We start from the raw sequence: 16,688 nt of genomic DNA on the forward strand, positions 1-16,688 counted from the left end.
CGCCTGCGGGCCCCGGGGCCTCGCCAAAGTCCCTCCGGGCACTCTCCCATCCCGGGACTCCCCAGCCCCTCCGCCCCGTGCCTCTGCAGGTGGCAAGGGGCTGTGTCCTCGGGCCCGCGCGCGGTGAGCACAGCGCCCCCCAGCGCCCACCCAGCGCCCTAGGCCTGGCCCAGCTGGCCACCTGGCCTTCCCTCCTCTCCTCTCCTCTCCTCTGCTCTCCTCTCCTCTCCTCTCCTCTGCTCTCTTATGCTCTCCTCTCCTCTGCTCTCCTCTGCTCTCCTCTACTCTCCTCCAGTCAGCTCTGCTCGGCTCGGCTCGGCTCGGCTCGGCTCGGCTCGGCTCGGCTCGGCTCGGCTCGGCACGGCTTGGACGGGTTCGGTTCTCCCCTCCTCTGCACCCCGCCTCGCTCCCAGCCCACCCGAGGCCACGAGGACACGGGCGATGCCACACACCAGCCCAGAAGCGGCAGCCCCGCCCCGTGACCCTTCCTCCGCGCGCTTCCCCTCGCCACCCACCCGCAACAGGCCCTGACCAGAGACACGATAGGCCGGCTCACCTACACGGACACAGGGATACCCACGGAGACACAGGGACAGACACAGACTGAGGGATGTCTGCACAGACGGCCAGAACGCAGAGCCCCAGAGACAGACTCTCCAACCCGCAGTCCCCCCCACCCCCCCAGACCCTCCACACCCCCAGCTCCCAGGACAGACGCGGTGACCCTGACCGGCATGGGGACAGGGACCGGGTCGGAGACACGGGTGCACGCAACGCTCACACACCCACTCACACGCACAGGAACACACACACGCACGCACACACCCGCGCACACACGCACTCGGACAAGACACCACCCACCCAGGAGGCTGCGGTGGCCTGGCACCTGTCCCGGGAGGGAGGGCCGGCGTGCGTGGGCAGGGCTTTGGCCTAGGTGGCGGCGCCCTGGAGCTGCCGGAGGAGCCCGGGGAGCCCGAGGACCTGCCGGTGAGGTGTCAGCAGTCCCGTTCGGCTCCCTTTCCTGCCCAGCACCCGGTCTGGCCTGGGGGCCTGCCAGGGATTCTTTCATGGGTCTAGTCTTCTGGTGTGGGGTATGGGGTGTGGGGTGTGGGGTGTGGGGTGTGGCGTGGGGCCGGGGGCGGGGCGGGGGCCTCTCTTGGCCCGGTGTGCGGCGCCTCCGGTCTTTCTCGGAGCGAGACAGCCCCGCGCTTGCCGTGGCTGCTCCCGGGAGACGCAGGGTGGAGCCGAGTGCCCAAGGCGCCGGGAGCCCACGAGGGTCGGCCATCTGGCGTCCTGGGCACCTCGGCCCGGGCGCGGGGCCCCAGGGGCGAAGGGGAGGTGGTCGGTGAGAAGGAAGGGAATGCCCTTCCGGCCTGAGCGGAGCCCAGGCCCGGTGGAGAGAAGGGGCAGGGTGGGCCCAGGTCGCGGGGGCGCCGGGAGGGGTGGGGCGGTGGGGCGGGCTGCCGGTGGGCTTTGGAGCTGGGGGCAGCCCGAGGGCCTCGCTAGGGGATCCAGGGCCCAGGGCCCGGGCCCGGGCGCACAGGCCCGAGGAGAGGTTGCCCGAGCCCGGGGTCGAGGCCCGCTCCTGCCTCCTGTCCCCCACAACCCCGGCCCCGGCCCGCCCCTCCCCGCCCTCCTCCCACAGCCCGTCGGCCCCCACCCCCTCCCCGCGTCCATGGCCGTGGTCCTCACCCCGGTCCCCCTTTCCCTGCCTCTGGCCCCCGAGCCCCCTCCAACACTGCCTCTCCCTGCCAGCAGCCCCCCAAGGTCGGCTGAGGCGCGGCTGGGCCTCGTGGCGTGGAGGCGGAAAGGCTGGGTTGTGGCCGGCCGCCCGTGCAGCGGGCCGCCCTTTTGGGGCCAGGGGCCCGCGATGCTGGGGCTGGGGTGGCCAGGGGTCGGGGGGGTCAGGGGCCCGAGGTGACCGGGCTCAGGGGCTGCGGCGTTCAGGGACTGCTGGGAGGCCGCCGCGTTGGCGGCCAAGCGAGTGGGAGGGAGGCCGAAGGGGGAGAGAAAAGAGGAAGGCCAAACAAGACAAGCGTTTGGGGGCGAAAGAAAAAGCCTACAGCACCCGGTATTCCCAGGCGGTCTCCCATCCAAGTACTAACCAGGCCCGACCCTGCTTAGCTTCCGAGATCAGACGAGATCGGGCGCGTTCAGGGTGGTATGGCCGTAGACGCCTGCCGCCGCAGCTGGCCGCCCCAAGAGCCTGCTGCGCGCTTCGCGGGCCCCGGCGCGCGCCGCGGCTCACCCCTCCGCCTGTCCTTGTCCTGGCGCCTGCCTCCCCGCCCGCCCGCCCGCCCAGGGGCCCAGACGCCTGCGGGCCCCGGGGCCTCGCCAAAGTCCCTCCGGGCACTCTCCCATCCCGGGACTCCCCAGCCCCTCCGCCCCGTGCCTCTGCAGGTGGCAAGGGGCTGTGTCCTCGGGCCCGCGCGCGGTGAGCACAGCGCCCCCCAGCGCCCACCCAGCGCCCTAGGCCTGGCCCAGCTGGCCACCTGGCCTTCCCTCCTCTCCTCTCCTCTCCTCTGCTCTCCTCTCCTCTCCTCTCCTCTGCTCTCTTATGCTCTCCTCTCCTCTGCTCTCCTCTGCTCTCCTCTACTCTCCTCCAGTCAGCTCTGCTCGGCTCGGCTCGGCTCGGCTCGGCTCGGCTCGGCTCGGCTCGGCACGGCTTGGACGGGTTCGGTTCTCCCCTCCTCTGCACCCCGCCTCGCTCCCAGCCCACCCGAGGCCACGAGGACACGGGCGATGCCACACACCAGCCCAGAAGCGGCAGCCCCGCCCCGTGACCCTTCCTCCGCGCGCTTCCCCTCGCCACCCACCCGCAACAGGCCCTGACCAGAGACACGATAGGCCGGCTCACCTACACGGACACAGGGATACCCACGGAGACACAGGGACAGACACAGACTGAGGGATGTCTGCACAGACGGCCAGAACGCAGAGCCCCAGAGACAGACTCTCCAACCCGCAGTCCCCCCCACCCCCCCAGACCCTCCACACCCCCAGCTCCCAGGACAGACGCGGTGACCCTGACCGGCATGGGGACAGGGACCGGGTCGGAGACACGGGTGCACGCAACGCTCACACACCCACTCACACGCACAGGAACACACACACGCACGCACACACCCGCGCACACACGCACTCGGACAAGACACCACCCACCCAGGAGGCTGCGGTGGCCTGGCACCTGTCCCGGGAGGGAGGGCCGGCGTGCGTGGGCAGGGCTTTGGCCTAGGTGGCGGCGCCCTGGAGCTGCCGGAGGAGCCCGGGGAGCCCGAGGACCTGCCGGTGAGGTGTCAGCAGTCCCGTTCGGCTCCCTTTCCTGCCCAGCACCCGGTCTGGCCTGGGGGCCTGCCAGGGATTCTTTCATGGGTCTAGTCTTCTGGTGTGGGGTATGGGGTGTGGGGTGTGGGGTGTGGGGTGTGGCGTGGGGCCGGGGGCGGGGCGGGGGCCTCTCTTGGCCCGGTGTGCGGCGCCTCCGGTCTTTCTCGGAGCGAGACAGCCCCGCGCTTGCCGTGGCTGCTCCCGGGAGACGCAGGGTGGAGCCGAGTGCCCAAGGCGCCGGGAGCCCACGAGGGTCGGCCATCTGGCGTCCTGGGCACCTCGGCCCGGGCGCGGGGCCCCAGGGGCGAAGGGGAGGTGGTCGGTGAGAAGGAAGGGAATGCCCTTCCGGCCTGAGCGGAGCCCAGGCCCGGTGGAGAGAAGGGGCAGGGTGGGCCCAGGTCGCGGGGGCGCCGGGAGGGGTGGGGCGGTGGGGCGGGCTGCCGGTGGGCTTTGGAGCTGGGGGCAGCCCGAGGGCCTCGCTAGGGGATCCAGGGCCCAGGGCCCGGGCCCGGGCGCACAGGCCCGAGGAGAGGTTGCCCGAGCCCGGGGTCGAGGCCCGCTCCTGCCTCCTGTCCCCCACAACCCCGGCCCCGGCCCGCCCCTCCCCGCCCTCCTCCCACAGCCCGTCGGCCCCCACCCCCTCCCCGCGTCCATGGCCGTGGTCCTCACCCCGGTCCCCCTTTCCCTGCCTCTGGCCCCCGAGCCCCCTCCAACACTGCCTCTCCCTGCCAGCAGCCCCCCAAGGTCGGCTGAGGCGCGGCTGGGCCTCGTGGCGTGGAGGCGGAAAGGCTGGGTTGTGGCCGGCCGCCCGTGCAGCGGGCCGCCCTTTTGGGGCCAGGGGCCCGCGATGCTGGGGCTGGGGTGGCCAGGGGTCGGGGGGGTCAGGGGCCCGAGGTGACCGGGCTCAGGGGCTGCGGCGTTCAGGGACTGCTGGGAGGCCGCCGCGTTGGCGGCCAAGCGAGTGGGAGGGAGGCCGAAGGGGGAGAGAAAAGAGGAAGGCCAAACAAGACAAGCGTTTGGGGGCGAAAGAAAAAGCCTACAGCACCCGGTATTCCCAGGCGGTCTCCCATCCAAGTACTAACCAGGCCCGACCCTGCTTAGCTTCCGAGATCAGACGAGATCGGGCGCGTTCAGGGTGGTATGGCCGTAGACGCCTGCCGCCGCAGCTGGCCGCCCCAAGAGCCTGCTGCGCGCTTCGCGGGCCCCGGCGCGCGCCGCGGCTCACCCCTCCGCCTGTCCTTGTCCTGGCGCCTGCCTCCCCGCCCGCCCGCCCGCCCAGGGGCCCAGACGCCTGCGGGCCCCGGGGCCTCGCCAAAGTCCCTCCGGGCACTCTCCCATCCCGGGACTCCCCAGCCCCTCCGCCCCGTGCCTCTGCAGGTGGCAAGGGGCTGTGTCCTCGGGCCCGCGCGCGGTGAGCACAGCGCCCCCCAGCGCCCACCCAGCGCCCTAGGCCTGGCCCAGCTGGCCACCTGGCCTTCCCTCCTCTCCTCTCCTCTCCTCTGCTCTCCTCTCCTCTCCTCTCCTCTGCTCTCTTATGCTCTCCTCTCCTCTGCTCTCCTCTGCTCTCCTCTACTCTCCTCCAGTCAGCTCTGCTCGGCTCGGCTCGGCTCGGCTCGGCTCGGCTCGGCTCGGCTCGGCACGGCTTGGACGGGTTCGGTTCTCCCCTCCTCTGCACCCCGCCTCGCTCCCAGCCCACCCGAGGCCACGAGGACACGGGCGATGCCACACACCAGCCCAGAAGCGGCAGCCCCGCCCCGTGACCCTTCCTCCGCGCGCTTCCCCTCGCCACCCACCCGCAACAGGCCCTGACCAGAGACACGATAGGCCGGCTCACCTACACGGACACAGGGATACCCACGGAGACACAGGGACAGACACAGACTGAGGGATGTCTGCACAGACGGCCAGAACGCAGAGCCCCAGAGACAGACTCTCCAACCCGCAGTCCCCCCCACCCCCCCAGACCCTCCACACCCCCAGCTCCCAGGACAGACGCGGTGACCCTGACCGGCATGGGGACAGGGACCGGGTCGGAGACACGGGTGCACGCAACGCTCACACACCCACTCACACGCACAGGAACACACACACGCACGCACACACCCGCGCACACACGCACTCGGACAAGACACCACCCACCCAGGAGGCTGCGGTGGCCTGGCACCTGTCCCGGGAGGGAGGGCCGGCGTGCGTGGGCAGGGCTTTGGCCTAGGTGGCGGCGCCCTGGAGCTGCCGGAGGAGCCCGGGGAGCCCGAGGACCTGCCGGTGAGGTGTCAGCAGTCCCGTTCGGCTCCCTTTCCTGCCCAGCACCCGGTCTGGCCTGGGGGCCTGCCAGGGATTCTTTCATGGGTCTAGTCTTCTGGTGTGGGGTATGGGGTGTGGGGTGTGGGGTGTGGGGTGTGGCGTGGGGCCGGGGGCGGGGCGGGGGCCTCTCTTGGCCCGGTGTGCGGCGCCTCCGGTCTTTCTCGGAGCGAGACAGCCCCGCGCTTGCCGTGGCTGCTCCCGGGAGACGCAGGGTGGAGCCGAGTGCCCAAGGCGCCGGGAGCCCACGAGGGTCGGCCATCTGGCGTCCTGGGCACCTCGGCCCGGGCGCGGGGCCCCAGGGGCGAAGGGGAGGTGGTCGGTGAGAAGGAAGGGAATGCCCTTCCGGCCTGAGCGGAGCCCAGGCCCGGTGGAGAGAAGGGGCAGGGTGGGCCCAGGTCGCGGGGGCGCCGGGAGGGGTGGGGCGGTGGGGCGGGCTGCCGGTGGGCTTTGGAGCTGGGGGCAGCCCGAGGGCCTCGCTAGGGGATCCAGGGCCCAGGGCCCGGGCCCGGGCGCACAGGCCCGAGGAGAGGTTGCCCGAGCCCGGGGTCGAGGCCCGCTCCTGCCTCCTGTCCCCCACAACCCCGGCCCCGGCCGGCCCGCCCCTCCCCGCCCTCCTCCCACAGCCCGTCGGCCCCCACCCCCTCCCCGCGTCCATGGCCGTGGTCCTCACCCCGGTCCCCCTTTCCCTGCCTCTGGCCCCCGAGCCCCCTCCAACACTGCCTCTCCCTGCCAGCAGCCCCCCAAGGTCGGCTGAGGCGCGGCTGGGCCTCGTGGCGTGGAGGCGGAAAGGCTGGGTTGTGGCCGGCCGCCCGTGCAGCGGGCCGCCCTTTTGGGGCCAGGGGCCCGCGATGCTGGGGCTGGGGTGGCCAGGGGTCGGGGGGGTCAGGGGCCCGAGGTGACCGGGCTCAGGGGCTGCGGCGTTCAGGGACTGCTGGGAGGCCGCCGCGTTGGCGGCCAAGCGAGTGGGAGGGAGGCCGAAGGGGGAGAGAAAAGAGGAAGGCCAAACAAGACAAGCGTTTGGGGGCGAAAGAAAAAGCCTACAGCACCCGGTATTCCCAGGCGGTCTCCCATCCAAGTACTAACCAGGCCCGACCCTGCTTAGCTTCCGAGATCAGACGAGATCGGGCGCGTTCAGGGTGGTATGGCCGTAGACGCCTGCCGCCGCAGCTGGCCGCCCCAAGAGCCTGCTGCGCGCTTCGCGGGCCCCGGCGCGCGCCGCGGCTCACCCCTCCGCCTGTCCTTGTCCTGGCGCCTGCCTCCCCGCCCGCCCGCCCGCCCAGGGGCCCAGACGCCTGCGGGCCCCGGGGCCTCGCCAAAGTCCCTCCGGGCACTCTCCCATCCCGGGACTCCCCAGCCCCTCCGCCCCGTGCCTCTGCAGGTGGCAAGGGGCTGTGTCCTCGGGCCCGCGCGCGGTGAGCACAGCGCCCCCCAGCGCCCACCCAGCGCCCTAGGCCTGGCCCAGCTGGCCACCTGGCCTTCCCTCCTCTCCTCTCCTCTCCTCTGCTCTCCTCTCCTCTCCTCTCCTCTGCTCTCTTATGCTCTCCTCTCCTCTGCTCTCCTCTGCTCTCCTCTACTCTCCTCCAGTCAGCTCTGCTCGGCTCGGCTCGGCTCGGCTCGGCTCGGCTCGGCTCGGCACGGCTTGGACGGGTTCGGTTCTCCCCTCCTCTGCACCCCGCCTCGCTCCCAGCCCACCCGAGGCCACGAGGACACGGGCGATGCCACACACCAGCCCAGAAGCGGCAGCCCCGCCCCGTGACCCTTCCTCCGCGCGCTTCCCCTCGCCACCCACCCGCAACAGGCCCTGACCAGAGACACGATAGGCCGGCTCACCTACACGGACACAGGGATACCCACGGAGACACAGGGACAGACACAGACTGAGGGATGTCTGCACAGACGGCCAGAACGCAGAGCCCCAGAGACAGACTCTCCAACCCGCAGTCCCCCCCACCCCCCCAGACCCTCCACACCCCCAGCTCCCAGGACAGACGCGGTGACCCTGACCGGCATGGGGACAGGGACCGGGTCGGAGACACGGGTGCACGCAACGCTCACACACCCACTCACACGCACAGGAACACACACACGCACGCACACACCCGCGCACACACGCACTCGGACAAGACACCACCCACCCAGGAGGCTGCGGTGGCCTGGCACCTGTCCCGGGAGGGAGGGCCGGCGTGCGTGGGCAGGGCTTTGGCCTAGGTGGCGGCGCCCTGGAGCTGCCGGAGGAGCCCGGGGAGCCCGAGGACCTGCCGGTGAGGTGTCAGCAGTCCCGTTCGGCTCCCTTTCCTGCCCAGCACCCGGTCTGGCCTGGGGGCCTGCCAGGGATTCTTTCATGGGTCTAGTCTTCTGGTGTGGGGTATGGGGTGTGGGGTGTGGGGTGTGGGGTGTGGCGTGGGGCCGGGGGCGGGGCGGGGGCCTCTCTTGGCCCGGTGTGCGGCGCCTCCGGTCTTTCTCGGAGCGAGACAGCCCCGCGCTTGCCGTGGCTGCTCCCGGGAGACGCAGGGTGGAGCCGAGTGCCCAAGGCGCCGGGAGCCCACGAGGGTCGGCCATCTGGCGTCCTGGGCACCTCGGCCCGGGCGCGGGGCCCCAGGGGCGAAGGGGAGGTGGTCGGTGAGAAGGAAGGGAATGCCCTTCCGGCCTGAGCGGAGCCCAGGCCCGGTGGAGAGAAGGGGCAGGGTGGGCCCAGGTCGCGGGGGCGCCGGGAGGGGTGGGGCGGTGGGGCGGGCTGCCGGTGGGCTTTGGAGCTGGGGGCAGCCCGAGGGCCTCGCTAGGGGATCCAGGGCCCAGGGCCCGGGCCCGGGCGCACAGGCCCGAGGAGAGGTTGCCCGAGCCCGGGGTCGAGGCCCGCTCCTGCCTCCTGTCCCCCACAACCCCGGCCCCGGCCCGCCCCTCCCCGCCCTCCTCCCACAGCCCGTCGGCCCCCACCCCCTCCCCGCGTCCATGGCCGTGGTCCTCACCCCGGTCCCCCTTTCCCTGCCTCTGGCCCCCGAGCCCCCTCCAACACTGCCTCTCCCTGCCAGCAGCCCCCCAAGGTCGGCTGAGGCGCGGCTGGGCCTCGTGGCGTGGAGGCGGAAAGGCTGGGTTGTGGCCGGCCGCCCGTGCAGCGGGCCGCCCTTTTGGGGCCAGGGGCCCGCGATGCTGGGGCTGGGGTGGCCAGGGGTCGGGGGGGTCAGGGGCCCGAGGTGACCGGGCTCAGGGGCTGCGGCGTTCAGGGACTGCTGGGAGGCCGCCGCGTTGGCGGCCAAGCGAGTGGGAGGGAGGCCGAAGGGGGAGAGAAAAGAGGAAGGCCAAACAAGACAAGCGTTTGGGGGCGAAAGAAAAAGCCTACAGCACCCGGTATTCCCAGGCGGTCTCCCATCCAAGTACTAACCAGGCCCGACCCTGCTTAGCTTCCGAGATCAGACGAGATCGGGCGCGTTCAGGGTGGTATGGCCGTAGACGCCTGCCGCCGCAGCTGGCCGCCCCAAGAGCCTGCTGCGCGCTTCGCGGGCCCCGGCGCGCGCCGCGGCTCACCCCTCCGCCTGTCCTTGTCCTGGCGCCTGCCTCCCCGCCCGCCCGCCCGCCCAGGGGCCCAGACGCCTGCGGGCCCCGGGGCCTCGCCAAAGTCCCTCCGGGCACTCTCCCATCCCGGGACTCCCCAGCCCCTCCGCCCCGTGCCTCTGCAGGTGGCAAGGGGCTGTGTCCTCGGGCCCGCGCGCGGTGAGCACAGCGCCCCCCAGCGCCCACCCAGCGCCCTAGGCCTGGCCCAGCTGGCCACCTGGCCTTCCCTCCTCTCCTCTCCTCTCCTCTGCTCTCCTCTCCTCTCCTCTCCTCTGCTCTCTTATGCTCTCCTCTCCTCTGCTCTCCTCTGCTCTCCTCTACTCTCCTCCAGTCAGCTCTGCTCGGCTCGGCTCGGCTCGGCTCGGCTCGGCTCGGCTCGGCTCGGCACGGCTTGGACGGGTTCGGTTCTCCCCTCCTCTGCACCCCGCCTCGCTCCCAGCCCACCCGAGGCCACGAGGACACGGGCGATGCCACACACCAGCCCAGAAGCGGCAGCCCCGCCCCGTGACCCTTCCTCCGCGCGCTTCCCCTCGCCACCCACCCGCAACAGGCCCTGACCAGAGACACGATAGGCCGGCTCACCTACACGGACACAGGGATACCCACGGAGACACAGGGACAGACACAGACTGAGGGATGTCTGCACAGACGGCCAGAACGCAGAGCCCCAGAGACAGACTCTCCAACCCGCAGTCCCCCCCACCCCCCCAGACCCTCCACACCCCCAGCTCCCAGGACAGACGCGGTGACCCTGACCGGCATGGGGACAGGGACCGGGTCGGAGACACGGGTGCACGCAACGCTCACACACCCACTCACACGCACAGGAACACACACACGCACGCACACACCCGCGCACACACGCACTCGGACAAGACACCACCCACCCAGGAGGCTGCGGTGGCCTGGCACCTGTCCCGGGAGGGAGGGCCGGCGTGCGTGGGCAGGGCTTTGGCCTAGGTGGCGGCGCCCTGGAGCTGCCGGAGGAGCCCGGGGAGCCCGAGGACCTGCCGGTGAGGTGTCAGCAGTCCCGTTCGGCTCCCTTTCCTGCCCAGCACCCGGTCTGGCCTGGGGGCCTGCCAGGGATTCTTTCATGGGTCTAGTCTTCTGGTGTGGGGTATGGGGTGTGGGGTGTGGGGTGTGGGGTGTGGCGTGGGGCCGGGGGCGGGGCGGGGGCCTCTCTTGGCCCGGTGTGCGGCGCCTCCGGTCTTTCTCGGAGCGAGACAGCCCCGCGCTTGCCGTGGCTGCTCCCGGGAGACGCAGGGTGGAGCCGAGTGCCCAAGGCGCCGGGAGCCCACGAGGGTCGGCCATCTGGCGTCCTGGGCACCTCGGCCCGGGCGCGGGGCCCCAGGGGCGAAGGGGAGGTGGTCGGTGAGAAGGAAGGGAATGCCCTTCCGGCCTGAGCGGAGCCCAGGCCCGGTGGAGAGAAGGGGCAGGGTGGGCCCAGGTCGCGGGGGCGCCGGGAGGGGTGGGGCGGTGGGGCGGGCTGCCGGTGGGCTTTGGAGCTGGGGGCAGCCCGAGGGCCTCGCTAGGGGATCCAGGGCCCAGGGCCCGGGCCCGGGCGCACAGGCCCGAGGAGAGGTTGCCCGAGCCCGGGGTCGAGGCCCGCTCCTGCCTCCTGTCCCCCACAACCCCGGCCCCGGCCCGCCCCTCCCCGCCCTCCTCCCACAGCCCGTCGGCCCCCACCCCCTCCCCGCGTCCATGGCCGTGGTCCTCACCCCGGTCCCCCTTTCCCTGCCTCTGGCCCCCGAGCCCCCTCCAACACTGCCTCTCCCTGCCAGCAGCCCCCCAAGGTCGGCTGAGGCGCGGCTGGGCCTCGTGGCGTGGAGGCGGAAAGGCTGGGTTGTGGCCGGCCGCCCGTGCAGCGGGCCGCCCTTTTGGGGCCAGGGGCCCGCGATGCTGGGGCTGGGGTGGCCAGGGGTCGGGGGGGTCAGGGGCCCGAGGTGACCGGGCTCAGGGGCTGCGGCGTTCAGGGACTGCTGGGAGGCCGCCGCGTTGGCGGCCAAGCGAGTGGGAGGGAGGCCGAAGGGGGAGAGAAAAGAGGAAGGCCAAACAAGACAAGCGTTTGGGGGCGAAAGAAAAAGCCTACAGCACCCGGTATTCCCAGGCGGTCTCCCATCCAAGTACTAACCAGGCCCGACCCTGCTTAGCTTCCGAGATCAGACGAGATCGGGCGCGTTCAGGGTGGTATGGCCGTAGACGCCTGCCGCCGCAGCTGGCCGCCCCAAGAGCCTGCTGCGCGCTTCGCGGGCCCCGGCGCGCGCCGCGGCTCACCCCTCCGCCTGTCCTTGTCCTGGCGCCTGCCTCCCCGCCCGCCCGCCCGCCCAGGGGCCCAGACGCCTGCGGGCCCCGGGGCCTCGCCAAAGTCCCTCCGGGCACTCTCCCATCCCGGGACTCCCCAGCCCCTCCGCCCCGTGCCTCTGCAGGTGGCAAGGGGCTGTGTCCTCGGGCCCGCGCGCGGTGAGCACAGCGCCCCCCAGCGCCCACCCAGCGCCCTAGGCCTGGCCCAGCTGGCCACCTGGCCTTCCCTCCTCTCCTCTCCTCTCCTCTGCTCTCCTCTCCTCTCCTCTCCTCTGCTCTCTTATGCTCTCCTCTCCTCTGCTCTCCTCTGCTCTCCTCTACTCTCCTCCAGTCAGCTCTGCTCGGCTCGGCTCGGCTCGGCTCGGCTCGGCTCGGCTCGGCTCGGCACGGCTTGGACGGGTTCGGTTCTCCCCTCCTCTGCACCCCGCCTCGCTCCCAGCCCACCCGAGGCCACGAGGACACGGGCGATGCCACACACCAGCCCAGAAGCGGCAGCCCCGCCCCGTGACCCTTCCTCCGCGCGCTTCCCCTCGCCACCCACCCGCAACAGGCCCTGACCAGAGACACGATAGGCCGGCTCACCTACACGGACACAGGGATACCCACGGAGACACAGGGACAGACACAGACTGAGGGATGTCTGCACAGACGGCCAGAACGCAGAGCCCCAGAGACAGACTCTCCAACCCGCAGTCCCCCCCACCCCCCCAGACCCTCCACACCCCCAGCTCCCAGGACAGACGCGGTGACCCTGACCGGCATGGGGACAGGGACCGGGTCGGAGACACGGGTGCACGCAACGCTCACACACACCCACTCACACGCACAGGAACACACACACGCACGCACACACCCGCGCACACACGCACTCGGACAAGACACCACCCACCCAGGAGGCTGCGGTGGCCTGGCACCTGTCCCGGGAGGGAGGGCCGGCGTGCGTGGGCAGGGCTTTGGCCTAGGTGGCGGCGCCCTGGAGCTGCCGGAGGAGCCCGGGGAGCCCGAGGACCTGCCGGTGAGGTGTCAGCAGTCCCGTTCGGCTCCCTTTCCTGCCCAGCACCCGGTCTGGCCTGGGGGCCTGCCAGGGATTCTTTCATGGGTCTAGTCTTCTGGTGTGGGGTATGGGGTGTGGGGTGTGGGGTGTGGGGTGTGGCGTGGGGCCGGGGGCGGGGCGGGGGCCTCTCTTGGCCCGGTGTGCGGCGCCTCCGGTCTTTCTCGGAGCGAGACAGCCCCGCGCTTGCCGTGGCTGCTCCCGGGAGACGCAGGGTGGAGCCGAGTGCCCAAGGCGCCGGGAGCCCACGAGGGTCGGCCATCTGGCGTCCTGGGCACCTCGGCCCGGGCGCGGGGCCCCAGGGGCGAAGGGGAGGTGGTCGGTGAGAAGGAAGGGAATGCCCTTCCGGCCTGAGCGGAGCCCAGGCCCGGTGGAGAGAAGGGGCAGGGTGGGCCCAGGTCGCGGGGGCGCCGGGAGGGGTGGGGCGGTGGGGCGGGCTGCCGGTGGGCTTTGGAGCTGGGGGCAGCCCGAGGGCCTCGCTAGGGGATCCAGGGCCCAGGGCCCGGGCCCGGGCGCACAGGCCCGAGGAGAGGTTGCCCGAGCCCGGGGTCGAGGCCCGCTCCTGCCTCCTGTCCCCCACAACCCCGGCCCCGGCCCGCCCCTCCCCGCCCTCCTCCCACAGCCCGTCGGCCCCCACCCCCTCCCCGCGTCCATGGCCGTGGTCCTCACCCCGGTCCCCCTTTCCCTGCCTCTGGCCCCCGAGCCCCCTCCAACACTGCCTCTCCCTGCCAGCAGCCCCCCAAGGTCGGCTGAGGCGCGGCTGGGCCTCGTGGCGTGGAGGCGGAAAGGCTGGGTTGTGGCCGGCCGCCCGTGCAGCGGGCCGCCCTTTTGGGGCCAGGGGCCCGCGATGCTGGGGCTGGGGTGGCCAGGGGTCGGGGGGGTCAGGGGCCCGAGGTGACCGGGCTCAGGGGCTGCGGCGTTCAGGGACTGCTGGGAGGCCGCCGCGTTGGCGGCCAAGCGAGTGGGAGGGAGGCCGAAGGGGGAGAGAAAAGAGGAAGGCCAAACAAGACAAGCGTTTGGGGGCGAAAGAAAAAGCCTACAGCACCCGGTATTCCCAGGCGGTCTCCCATCCAAGTACTAACCAGGCCCGACCCTGCTTAGCTTCCGAGATCAGACGAGATCGGGCGCGTTCAGGGTGGTATGGCCGTAGACGCCTGCCGCCGCAGCTGGCCGCCCCAAGAGCCTGCTGCGCGCTTCGCGGGCCCCGGCGCGCGCCGCGGCTCACCCCTCCGCCTGTCCTTGTCCTGGCGCCTGCCTCCCCGCCCGCCCGCCCGCCCAGGGGCCCAGACGCCTGCGGGCCCCGGGGCCTCGCCAAAGTCCCTCCGGGCACTCTCCCATCCCGGGACTCCCCAGCCCCTCCGCCCCGTGCCTCTGCAGGTGGCAAGGGGCTGTGTCCTCGGGCCCGCGCGCGGTGAGCACAGCGCCCCCCAGCGCCCACCCAGCGCCCTAGGCCTGGCCCAGCTGGCCACCTGGCCTTCCCTCCTCTCCTCTCCTCTCCTCTGCTCTCCTCTCCTCTCCTCTCCTCTGCTCTCTTATGCTCTCCTCTCCTCTGCTCTCCTCTGCTCTCCTCTACTCTCCTCCAGTCAGCTCTGCTCGGCTCGGCTCGGCTCGGCTCGGCTCGGCTCGGCTCGGCTCGGCACGGCTTGGACGGGTTCGGTTCTCCCCTCCTCTGCACCCCGCCTCGCTCCCAGCCCACCCGAGGCCACGAGGACACGGGCGATGCCACACACCAGCCCAGAAGCGGCAGCCCCGCCCCGTGACCCTTCCTCCGCGCGCTTCCCCTCGCCACCCACCCGCAACAGGCCCTGACCAGAGACACGATAGGCCGGCTCACCTACACGGACACAGGGATACCCACGGAGACACAGGGACAGACACAGACTGAGGGATGTCTGCACAGACGGCCAGAACGCAGAGCCCCAGAGACAGACTCTCCAACCCGCAGTCCCCCCCACCCCCCCAGACCCTCCACACCCCCAGCTCCCAGGACAGACGCGGTGACCCTGACCGGCATGGGGACAGGGACCGGGTCGGAGACACGGGTGCACGCAACGCTCACACACCCACTCACACGCACAGGAACACACACACGCACGCACACACCCGCGCACACACGCACTCGGACAAGACACCACCCACCCAGGAGGCTGCGGTGGCCTGGCACCTGTCCCGGGAGGGAGGGCCGGCGTGCGTGGGCAGGGCTTTGGCCTAGGTGGCGGCGCCCTGGAGCTGCCGGAGGAGCCCGGGGAGCCCGAGGACCTGCCGGTGAGGTGTCAGCAGTCCCGTTCGGCTCCCTTTCCTGCCCAGCACCCGGTCTGGCCTGGGGGCCTGCCAGGGATTCTTTCATGGGTCTAGTCTTCTGGTGTGGGGTATGGGGTGTGGGGTGTGGGGTGTGGGGTGTGGCGTGGGGCCGGGGGCGGGGCGGGGGCCTCTCTTGGCCCGGTGTGCGGCGCCTCCGGTCTTTCTCGGAGCGAGACAGCCCCGCGCTTGCCGTGGCTGCTCCCGGGAGACGCAGGGTGGAGCCGAGTGCCCAAGGCGCCGGGAGCCCACGAGGGTCGGCCATCTGGCGTCCTGGGCACCTCGGCCCGGGCGCGGGGCCCCAGGGGCGAAGGGGAGGTGGTCGGTGAGAAGGAAGGGAATGCCCTTCCGGCCTGAGCGGAGCCCAGGCCCGGTGGAGAGAAGGGGCAGGGTGGGCCCAGGTCGCGGGGGCGCCGGGAGGGGTGGGGCGGTGGGGCGGGCTGCCGGTGGGCTTTGGAGCTGGGGGCAGCCCGAGGGCCTCGCTAGGGGATCCAGGGCCCAGGGCCCGGGCCCGGGCGCACAGGCCCGAGGAGAGGTTGCCCGAGCCCGGGGTCGAGGCCCGCTCCTGCCTCCTGTCCCCCACAACCCCGGCCCCGGCCCGCCCCTCCCCGCCCTCCTCCCACAGCCCGTCGGCCCCCACCCCCTCCCCGCGTCCATGGCCGTGGTCCTCACCCCGGTCCCCCTTTCCCTGCCTCTGGCCCCCGAGCCCCCTCCAACACTGCCTCTCCCTGCCAGCAGCCCCCCAAGGTCGGCTGAGGCGCGGCTGGGCCTCGTGGCGTGGAGGCGGAAAGGCTGGGTTGTGGCCGGCCGCCCGTGCAGCGGGCCGCCCTTTTGGGGCCAGGGGCCCGCGATGCTGGGGCTGGGGTGGCCAGGGGTCGGGGGGGTCAGGGGCCCGAGGTGACCGGGCTCAGGGGCTGCGGCGTTCAGGGACTGCTGGGAGGCCGCCGCGTTGGCGGCCAAGCGAGTGGGAGGGAGGCCGAAGGGGGAGAGAAAAGAGGAAGGCCAAACAAGACAAGCGTTTGGGGGCGAAAGAAAAAGCCTACAGCACCCGGTATTCCCAGGCGGTCTCCCATCCAAGTACTAACCAGGCCCGACCCTGCTTAGCTTCCGAGATCAGACGAGATCGGGCGCGTTCAGGGTGGTATGGCCGTAGACGCCTGCCGCCGCAGCTGGCCGCCCCAAGAGCCTGCTGCGCGCTTCGCGGGCCCCGGCGCGCGCCGCGGCTCACCCCTCCGCCTGTCCTTGTCCTGGCGCCTGCCTCCCCGCCCGCCCGCCCGCCCAGGGGCCCAGACGCCTGCGGGCCCCGGGGCCTCGCCAAAGTCCCTCCGGGCACTCTCCCATCCCGGGACTCCCCAGCCCCTCCGCCCCGTGCCTCTGCAGGTGGCAAGGGGCTGTGTCCTCGGGCCCGCGCGCGGTGAGCACAGCGCCCCCCAGCGCCCACCCAGCGCCCTAGGCCTGGCCCAGCTGGCCACCTGGCCTTCCCTCCTCTCCTCTCCTCTCCTCTGCTCTCCTCTCCTCTCCTCTCCTCTGCTCTCTTATGCTCTCCTCTCCTCTGCTCTCCTCTGCTCTCCTCTACTCTCCTCCAGTCAGCTCTGCTCGGCTCGGCTCGGCTCGGCTCGGCTCGGCTCGGCTCGGCTCGGCACGGCTTGGACGGGTTCGGTTCTCCCCTCCTCTGCACCCCGCCTCGCTCCCAGCCCACCCGAGGCCACGAGGACACGGGCGATGCCACACACCAGCCCAGAAGCGGCAGCCCCGCCCCGTGACCCTTCCTCCGCGCGCTTCCCCTCGCCACCCACCCGCAACAGGCCCTGACCAGAGACACGATAGGCCGGCTCACCTACACGGACACAGGGATACCCAC

General features: G+C 72.4%; 7 non-coding genes across 7 annotated transcripts; all 7 read right to left on the minus strand.

Moving 5' to 3' along the window:
• Positions 1 to 2,056: 2,056 nt before the first annotated feature.
• Positions 2,057 to 2,175, minus strand: LOC122898127. Its single transcript, XR_006382861.1, has one exon. It is a non-coding gene; the product is annotated as a 5S ribosomal RNA (ribosomal RNA).
• A 2,182-nt stretch (positions 2,176 to 4,357) lies between these two features.
• Positions 4,358 to 4,476, minus strand: LOC122898128. The gene has a single exon (XR_006382862.1). It is a non-coding gene; the product is annotated as a 5S ribosomal RNA (ribosomal RNA).
• A 2,186-nt stretch (positions 4,477 to 6,662) lies between these two features.
• LOC122898129 lies at positions 6,663 to 6,781 on the minus strand. Its single transcript, XR_006382863.1, has one exon. It is a non-coding gene; the product is annotated as a 5S ribosomal RNA (ribosomal RNA).
• Positions 6,782 to 8,958: 2,177 nt separating this feature from the next.
• On the minus strand, positions 8,959 to 9,077 carry LOC122898051. Its single transcript, XR_006382788.1, has one exon. It is a non-coding gene; the product is annotated as a 5S ribosomal RNA (ribosomal RNA).
• Positions 9,078 to 11,259: 2,182 nt separating this feature from the next.
• Positions 11,260 to 11,378, minus strand: LOC122898052. The gene has a single exon (XR_006382789.1). It is a non-coding gene; the product is annotated as a 5S ribosomal RNA (ribosomal RNA).
• A 2,184-nt stretch (positions 11,379 to 13,562) lies between these two features.
• On the minus strand, positions 13,563 to 13,681 carry LOC122898053. The gene has a single exon (XR_006382790.1). It is a non-coding gene; the product is annotated as a 5S ribosomal RNA (ribosomal RNA).
• Positions 13,682 to 15,863: 2,182 nt separating this feature from the next.
• On the minus strand, positions 15,864 to 15,982 carry LOC122898055. The gene has a single exon (XR_006382791.1). It is a non-coding gene; the product is annotated as a 5S ribosomal RNA (ribosomal RNA).
• Between the last annotated feature and the right edge of the window lie 706 nt (positions 15,983 to 16,688).

Source organism: Neovison vison, unplaced genomic scaffold (assembly GCF_020171115.1).
Source record: "Neovison vison isolate M4711 unplaced genomic scaffold, ASM_NN_V1 Scaffold_122, whole genome shotgun sequence".
Taxonomy (NCBI): domain Eukaryota; kingdom Metazoa; phylum Chordata; class Mammalia; order Carnivora; family Mustelidae; genus Neogale; species Neogale vison.